This window comes from Heptranchias perlo, unplaced genomic scaffold, assembly GCF_035084215.1.
Source record: "Heptranchias perlo isolate sHepPer1 unplaced genomic scaffold, sHepPer1.hap1 HAP1_SCAFFOLD_726, whole genome shotgun sequence".
NCBI classification, from domain to species: Eukaryota; Metazoa; Chordata; class Chondrichthyes; order Hexanchiformes; family Hexanchidae; genus Heptranchias; species Heptranchias perlo.
The window spans coordinates 61,409-70,941 of NW_027139757.1; positions in this window are offsets into that span (position 1 = coordinate 61,409).

Genomic DNA, 9,533 nt, shown 5'->3' on the forward strand with positions numbered 1-9,533 from the left:
GAGACGGGGCCAGTGAGAGAGAGAAACAGACTGAAGAGACGGGGCAGTGAGAGAGACAGAAACAGACTGAAGAGACAGAGCAGTGAGAGAGAGAGAAACAGACTGAAGAGACGGGGCAGTGAGAGAGACAAAAACAGACTGAAGAGACAGAGCAGTGAGAGAGAGAGAAACAGACTGAAGAGACGGGGCAGTGAGAGAGACAGAAACAGACTGAAGAGACGGGGCAGAGAGATAGAGAGAAACAGACTAAAGAGACAGAGCAGAGAGAGAGAGAGAAACAGACTGAAGAGACGGGGCAGAGAGAGAGAGAGAAACAGACTGAAGAGACGGGGCAGTGAGAGAGACAGAAACAGACTGAAGAGACGGGGCAGTGAGAGAGACAGAAACAGACTGAAGAGACGGGGCAGTGAGAGAGAGAGAAACAGACTGAAGAGACGGGGCAGTGAGAGAGACAGAAACAGACTGAAGAGACGGGGCAGTGAGAGAGAGAGAAACAGACTGAAGAGACGGGGCAGTGAGAGAGAGAAAAACAGACTGAAGAGACGGGGCAGTGAGAGAGAGAGAGAAACAGACTGAAGAGACAGAGCAGTGAGAGAGAGAGAAACAGTCTGAAGAGACGGGGCAGAGAGAGAGACAGAAACAGACTGAAGAGACAGAGCAGTGAGAGAGACAGAAACAGACTGAAGAGACAGAGCAGTGAGAGAGACAGAAACAGACTGAAGAGGCGGGGCAGTGAGAGAGAGAGAAACAGACTGAAGAGACGGGGCAGTGAGAGAGAAACAGACTGAAGAGACAGAGCAGTGAGAGAGAGAAACAGGCTGAAGAGACGGGGCAGAGAGAGAGAGAGAAACAGACTGAAGAGACGGGGCAGAGAGAGAGAGAGAGAAACAAACTGAAGAGACAGAGCAGTGAGAGAGAGAGAGAAACAGACTGAAGAGACGGGGCAGAGAGAGAGAGAGAAACAGTCTGAAGAGACGGAGCAGTGAGAGAGAGAAACAGACTGAAGAGACGGAGCAGTGAGAGAGAGAGAAACAGACTGAAGAGACGGGGCAGTGAGAGAGACAGAAACAGACTGAAGAGACGGGGCAGAGAGAGAGAGAGAGAAACAGACTGAAGAGACGGGGCAGTGAGAGAGAGAGAAACAGACTGAAGAGACGGGGCAGTGAGAGAGACAGAAACAGACTGAAGAGACAGAGCAGTGAGAGACAGAGAAACAGACTGAAGAGACGGGGCAGTGAGAGAGAGAGAAAGACGGAAGAGACGGGGCAGTGAGAGAGAGAGAAACAGACCGAAGAGACGGGGCAGTGAGAGAGACAGAAACAGACTGAAGAGACAGAGCAGAGAGAGAGAGAAACAGACTGAAGAGACGGGGCAGAGAGAGAGAAACAGACTGAAGAGACGGGGCAGAGAGAGAGAAACAGACCGAAGAGACTGGGCAGTGAGAGAGAGAGAAACAGACTGAAGAGACGGGGCAGAGAGAGAGAGACAGACTGAAGAGACGGAGCAGTGAGAGAGACAGAAACAGACTGAAGAGACGGGGCAGAGAGAGAGAGAGAAACAGACTGAAGAGACGGGGCAGAGAGAGAGAGAAATAGACTGAAGAGACGGGGCCAGTGAGAGAGAGAAACAGACTGAAGAGACGGGGCAGTGAGAGAGACAGAAACAGACTGAAGAGACAGAGCAGTGAGAGAGAGAGAAACAGACTGAAGAGACGGGGCAGTGAGAGAGACAAAAACAGACTGAAGAGACAGAGCAGTGAGAGAGAGAGAAACAGACTGAAGAGACGGGGCAGTGAGAGAGACAGAAACAGACTGAAGAGACGGGGCAGAGAGATAGAGAGAAACAGACTAAAGAGACAGAGCAGAGAGAGAGAGAGAAACAGACTGAAGAGACGGGGCAGAGAGAGAGAGAGAAACAGACTGAAGAGACGGGGCAGTGAGAGAGACAGAAACAGACTGAAGAGACGGGGCAGTGAGAGAGACAGAAACAGACTGAAGAGACGGGGCAGTGAGAGAGAGAGAAACAGACTGAAGAGACGGGGCAGTGAGAGAGACAGAAACAGACTGAAGAGACGGGGCAGTGAGAGAGAGAGAAACAGACTGAAGAGACGGGGCAGTGAGAGAGAGAAAAACAGACTGAAGAGACGGGGCAGTGAGAGAGAGAGAGAAACAGACTGAAGAGACAGAGCAGTGAGAGAGAGAGAAACAGTCTGAAGAGACGGGGCAGAGAGAGAGACAGAAACAGACTGAAGAGACAGAGCAGTGAGAGAGACAGAAACAGACTGAAGAGACAGAGCAGTGAGAGAGACAGAAACAGACTGAAGAGGCGGGGCAGTGAGAGAGAGAGAAACAGACTGAAGAGACGGGGCAGTGAGAGAGAAACAGACTGAAGAGACAGAGCAGTGAGAGAGAGAAACAGGCTGAAGAGACGGGGCAGAGAGAGAGAGAGAAACAGACTGAAGAGACGGGGCAGAGAGAGAGAGAGAGAAACAGACTTAAGAGACGGGGCAGTGAGAGAGACAGAAACAGACTGAAGAGACGGGGCAGTGAGAGAGCGAGAAACAGTCTGAAGAGACAGGGCAGAGAGAGAGAGAGAGAAACAAACTGAAGAGACAGAGCAGTGAGAGAGAGAGAGAAACAGACTGAAGAGACGGGGCAGTGAGAGAGAGAGAAACAGACTGAAGAGACGGGGCAGTGAGAGAGAGAGAAACAGACTGAAGAGACGGGGCAGTGAGAGAGAGAGAAACAGACTGAAGAGACGGGGCAGTGAGAGAGAGAGAAACAGACTGAAGAGACGGGGCAGTGAGAGGGAGAGAAACAGACTGAAGGGACAGAGCAGTGAGAGAGAGAGAAACAGACTGAAGAGACGGGGCAGAGAGAGAGAGAGAAACAGACTGAAGAGACGGGGCAGTGAGAGAGACAGAAACAGACTGAAGAGACGGGGCAGTGAGAGAGACAGAAACAGACTGAAGAGACGGGGCAGTGAGAGAGAGAGAAACAGACTGAAGAGACGGGGCAGTGAGAGAGACAGAAACAGACTGAAGAGACGGGGCAGTGAGAGAGAGAGAAACAGACTGAAGAGACGGGGCAGTGAGAGAGAGAAAAACAGACTGAAGAGACGGGGCAGTGAGAGAGAGAGAGAAACAGACTGAAGAGACAGAGCAGTGAGAGAGAGAGAAACAGTCTGAAGAGACGGGGCAGAGAGAGAGACAGAAACAGACTGAAGAGACAGAGCAGTGAGAGAGACAGAAACAGACTGAAGAGACAGAGCAGTGAGAGAGACAGAAACAGACTGAAGAGGCGGGGCAGTGAGAGAGAGAGAAACAGACTGAAGAGACGGGGCAGTGAGAGAGAAACAGACTGAAGAGACAGAGCAGTGAGAGAGAGAAACAGGCTGAAGAGACGGGGCAGAGAGAGAGAGAGAAACAGACTGAAGAGACGGGGCAGAGAGAGAGAGAGAGAAACAAACTGAAGAGACAGAGCAGTGAGAGAGAGAGAGAAACAGACTGAAGAGACGGGGCAGAGAGAGAGAGAGAAACAGTCTGAAGAGACGGAGCAGTGAGAGAGAGAAACAGACTGAAGAGACGGAGCAGTGAGAGAGAGAGAAACAGACTGAAGAGACGGGGCAGTGAGAGAGACAGAAACAGACTGAAGAGACGGGGCAGAGAGAGAGAGAGAGAAACAGACTGAAGAGACGGGGCAGTGAGAGAGAGAGAAACAGACTGAAGAGACGGGGCAGTGAGAGAGACAGAAACAGACTGAAGAGACAGAGCAGTGAGAGACAGAGAAACAGACTGAAGAGACGGGGCAGTGAGAGAGAGAGAAAGACGGAAGAGACGGGGCAGTGAGAGAGAGAGAAACAGACCGAAGAGACGGGGCAGTGAGAGAGACAGAAACAGACTGAAGAGACAGAGCAGAGAGAGAGAGAAACAGACTGAAGAGACGGGGCAGAGAGAGAGAAACAGACCGAAGAGACTGGGCAGTGAGAGAGAGAGAAACAGACTGAAGAGACGGGGCAGAGAGAGAGAGACAGACTGAAGAGACGGAGCAGTGAGAGAGACAGAAACAGACTGAAGAGACGGGGCAGAGAGAGAGAGAGAAACAGACTGAAGAGACGGGGCAGAGAGAGAGAGAAATAGACTGAAGAGACGGGGCCAGTGAGAGAGAGAAACAGACTGAAGAGACGGGGCAGTGAGAGAGACAGAAACAGACTGAAGAGACGGGGCAGTGAGAGAGACAAAAACAGACTGAAGAGACAGAGCAGTGAGAGAGAGAGAAACAGACTGAAGAGACGGGGCAGTGAGAGAGACAGAAACAGACTGAAGAGACGGGGCAGAGAGATAGAGAGAAACAGACTAAAGAGACAGAGCAGAGAGAGAGAGAGAAACAGACTGAAGAGACGGGGCAGAGAGAGAGAGAGAAACAGACTGAAGAGACGGGGCAGTGAGAGAGACAGAAACAGACTGAAGAGACGGGGCAGTGAGAGAGACAGAAACAGACTGAAGAGACGGGGCAGTGAGAGAGAGAGAAACAGACTGAAGAGACGGGGCAGTGAGAGAGACAGAAACAGACTGAAGAGACGGGGCAGTGAGAGAGAGAGAAACAGACTGAAGAGACGGGGCAGTGAGAGAGAGAAAAACAGACTGAAGAGACGGGGCAGTGAGAGAGAGAGAGAAACAGACTGAAGAGACAGAGCAGTGAGAGAGAGAGAAACAGTCTGAAGAGACGGGGCAGAGAGAGAGACAGAAACAGACTGAAGAGACAGAGCAGTGAGAGAGACAGAAACAGACTGAAGAGACAGAGCAGTGAGAGAGACAGAAACAGACTGAAGAGGCGGGGCAGTGAGAGAGAGAGAAACAGACTGAAGAGACGGGGCAGTGAGAGAGAAACAGACTGAAGAGACAGAGCAGTGAGAGAGAGAAACAGGCTGAAGAGACGGGGCAGAGAGAGAGAGAGAAACAGACTGAAGAGACGGGGCAGAGAGAGAGAGAGAGAAACAGACTTAAGAGACGGGGCAGTGAGAGAGACAGAAACAGACTGAAGAGACGGGGCAGTGAGAGAGCGAGAAACAGTCTGAAGAGACAGGGCAGAGAGAGAGAGAGAGAAACAAACTGAAGAGACAGAGCAGTGAGAGAGAGAGAGAAACAGACTGAAGAGACGGGGCAGTGAGAGAGAGAGAAACAGACTGAAGAGACGGGGCAGTGAGAGAGAGAGAAACAGACTGAAGAGACGGGGCAGTGAGAGAGAGAGAAACAGACTGAAGAGACGGGGCAGTGAGAGAGAGAGAAACAGACTGAAGAGACGGGGCAGTGAGAGGGAGAGAAACAGACTGAAGGGACAGAGCAGTGAGAGAGAGAGAAACAGAGTGAAGAGACGGGGCAGTGAGAGAGAGAGAAACAGACTGAAGAGACAGAGCAGTGAGAGAGAGAGAAACAGACTGAAGAGACTGGGCAGTGAGAGAGACAGAAACAGACTGAAGAGACTGGGCAGTGAGAGAGACAGAAACAGACTGAAGAGACGGAGCAGTGAGAGAGAGAGAAACAGACTGAAGAGACGGGGCAGTGAGAGAGAGAGAAACAGACCGAAGAGACGGGGCAGTGAGAGAGAGAGAAACAGACCGAAGAGACGGGGCAGTGAGAGAGAGAGAAACAGACTGAAGAGACAGAGCAGAGAGAGAGAGAAACAGACTGAAGAGACGGGGCAGAGAGAGAGAAACAGACTGAAGAGACGGGGCAGTGAGAGAGAGAGAAACAGACTGAAGAGACGGGGCAGTGAGAGAGAGAGAGAAACAGTCTGAAGAGACGGAGCAGTGAGAGAGAGAAACAGACTGAAGAGACGGGGCAGTGAGAGAGAGAGAAACAGACCGAAGAGACGAGGCAGTGAGAGAGAGAGAAACAGACTGAAGAGACAGAGCAGAGAGAGAGAGGAACAGACTGAAGAGACGGGGCAGAGAGAGAGAAACAGACTGAAGAGATGGGGCAGAGAGAGAGAAACAGACTGAAGAGACTGGGCAGTGAGAGAGAGAGAAACAGACTGAAGACACGGGGCAGTGAGAGAGAGAGAAACAGACTGAAGAGACGGGGCAGAGAGAGAGAGACAGACTGAAGAGACGGAGCAGTGAGAGAGACAGAAACAGACTGAAGAGACGGGGCAGAGAGAGAGAGAGAAACAGACTGAAGAGACAGAGCAGTGAGAGAGACAGAAACAGACTGAAGAGACAGAGCAGTGAGAGAGAGAGAAACAGACTGAAGAGACGGGGCAGTGAGAGAGAAACAGACTGAAGAGACGGAGCAGTGAGAGACACAGAAACAGACTGAAGAGACAGAGCAGTGAGAGAGACAGAAACAGACTGAAGAGACAGAGCAGTGAGAGAGAGAGAAACAGACTGAAGAGACGGGGCAGTGAGAGAGAAACAGACTGAAGAGACGGGGCAGTGAGAGAGAGAAACAGACTGAAGAGACGGGGCAGTGAGAGAGAGAGAAACAGACTGAAGAGACGGGGCAGTGAGAGAGAGAGAAACAGACTGAAGAGACGGGGCAGTGAGAGAGAGAGAAACAGACTGAAGAGACGGGGCAGTGAGAGAGAGAGAAACAGACTGAAGAGACGGGGCAGTGAGAGAGAGAGAAACAGACTGAAGAGACGGGGCAGTGAGAGAGAGAGAAACAGACTGAAGGGACAGAGCAGTGAGAGAGAGAGAAACAGAGTGAAGAGACGGGGCAGTGAGAGAGAGACAGAAACAGACTGAAGAGACGGGGCAGTGAGAGAGAGAGAAACAGACTGAAGAGACAGGGCAGTGAGAGAGAGACAGAAACAGACTGAAGAGACGGGGCAGTGAGAGAGAGAGAAACAGACTGAAGAGACAGAGCAGTGAGAGAGAGAGAGAAACAGACTGAAGAGACTGGGCAGTGAGAGAGACAGAAACAGACTGAAGAGACTGGGCAGTGAGAGAGACAGAAACAGACTGAAGAGACGGGGCAGAGAGAGAGACAGAAACAGACTGAAGAGACGGGGCAGTGAGAGAGAGACAGAAACAGACTGAAGAGACGGGGCAGTGAGAGAGACAGAAACAGACTGAAGAGATGGAGCAGTGAGAGAGAGAGAAACAGACTGAAGAGACGGGGCAGTGAGAGAGACAGAAACAGACTGAAGAGACGGGGCAGTGAGGCAGAGGGAAACAGACTGAAGAGACAGAGCAGTGAGAGAGAGAAACAGACTGAAGAGACGGGGCAGTGAGAGAGAGAAACAGACTGAAGAGACGGGGCAGTGAGAGAGACAGAAACAGACTGAAGAGACGGGGCAGAGAGAGAGAAACAGACTGAAGAGACGGGGCAGTGAGAGAGAGAGAAACAGACTGAAGAGACGGGGCAGTGAGAGAGACAGAAACAGACTGAAGAGACGGAGCAGTGAGAGAGACAGAAACAGACTGAAGAGACGGGGCAGTGAGAGAGAAACAGACTGAAGAGACGGGGCAGTGAGAGAGAGAAACAGACTGAAGAGACGGGGCAGTGAGAGAGAGAGAAACAGACTGAAGAGACGGGGCAGTGAGAGAGAGAGAAACAGACTGAAGAGACGGGGCAGTGAGAGAGAGAGAAACAGACTGAAGAGACGGGGCAGTGAGAGAGAGAGAAACAGACTGAAGAGACGGGGCAGTGAGAGAGAGAGAAACAGACTGAAGAGACGGGGCAGTGAGAGAGAGAGAAACAGACTGAAGAGACGGGGCAGTGAGAGAGAGAGAAACAGACTGAAGGGACAGAGCAGTGAGAGAGAGAGAAACAGAGTGAAGAGACGGGGCAGTGAGAGAGAGACAGAAACAGACTGAAGAGACGGGGCAGTGAGAGAGAGAGAAACAGACTGAAGAGACAGGGCAGTGAGAGAGAGACAGAAACAGACTGAAGAGACGGGGCAGTGAGAGAGAGAGAAACAGACTGAAGAGACAGAGCAGTGAGAGAGAGAGAGAAACAGACTGAAGAGACTGGGCAGTGAGAGAGACAGAAACAGACTGAAGAGACTGGGCAGTGAGAGAGACAGAAATAGACTGAAGAGACGGGGCAGAGAGAGAGACAGAAACAGACTGAAGAGACGGGGCAGTGAGAGAGAGACAGAAACAGACTGAAGAGACGGGGCAGTGAGAGAGACAGAAACAGACTGAAGAGATGGAGCAGTGAGAGAGAGAGAAACAGACTGAAGAGACGGGGCAGTGAGAGAGACAGAAACAGACTGAAGAGACGGGGCAGTGAGGCAGAGAGAAACAGACTGAAGAGACAGAGCAGTGAGAGAGAGAAACAGACTGAAGAGACGGGGCAGTGAGAGAGAGAAACAGACTGAAGAGACGGGGCAGTGAGAGACAGAAACAGACTGAAGAGACGGGGCAGAGAGAGAGACAGAAACAGACTGAAGAGACGGGGCAGTGAGAGAGACAGAAACAGACTGAAGAGACGGGGCAGTGAGAGAGGGAGAAACAGACTGAAGAGACGGGGCAGAGAGAGAGAGAGAAACAGACTGAAGAGACAGAGCAGTGAGAGAGAGAAACAGACTGAAGAGACGGGGCAGTGAGAGAGACAGAAACAGACTGAAGAGACGGGGCAGAGAGAGAGAGAAACAGACTGAAGAGACAGAGCAGTGAGAGAGAGAAACAGACTGAAGAGACGGGGCAGTGAGAGAGACAGAAACAGACTGAAGAGACGGGGCAGTGAGAGAGAGAGAAACAGACTGAAGAGACGGGGCAGTAAGAGAGAGAGAAACAGACTGAAGAGACGGGGCCGAGAGAGAGAGAGAGAAACAAACTGAAGAGACAGAGCAGTGAGAGAGAGAGAGAAACAGACTGAAGAGACGGGGCAGAGAGAGAGAGAGAAACAGACTGAAGAGACGGGGCAGTGAGAGAGAGAGAAACTGACTGAAGAGACAGAGCAGTGAGAGAGAGAGAGAAACAGACTGAAGAGACGGGGCAGTGAGAGAGACAGAAACAGACTGAAGACACGGGGCAGAGAGAAAGAGAGAAACAGACTGAAGAGACAGAGCAGCGAGAGAGACAGAAGCAGACTGAAGAGACGGGGCAGAGAGAGAGAGAGAAACAGTCTGAAGAGACGGAGCAGTGAGAGAGAGAGAAACAGACTGAAGAGACGGGGCAGTGAGAGAGACAGAAACAGACTGAAGAGACGGGGCAGAGAGAGAGAGAGAAACAGACTGAAGAGACGGGGCAGTGAGAGAGAGAGAAACAGACTGAAGAGACGGGGCAGTGAGAGAGACAGAAACAGACTGAAGAGACAGAGCAGTGAGAGAGAGAGAAACAGACCGAAGAGACGGGGCAGTGAGAGAGACAGAAACAGACTGAAGAGACAGAGCAGAGAGAGAGAGAAACAGACTGAAGAGACGGGGCAGAGAGAGAGAAACAGACTGAAGAGACGGGGCAGTGAGAGAGACAGAAACAGACTGAAGAGACGGGGCAGTGAGAGAGAGAGAAACAGACTGAAGACACGGGGCAGAGAGAAAGAGAGAAACAGACTGAAGAGACAAAGCAGTGAGAGAGAGAGAAAC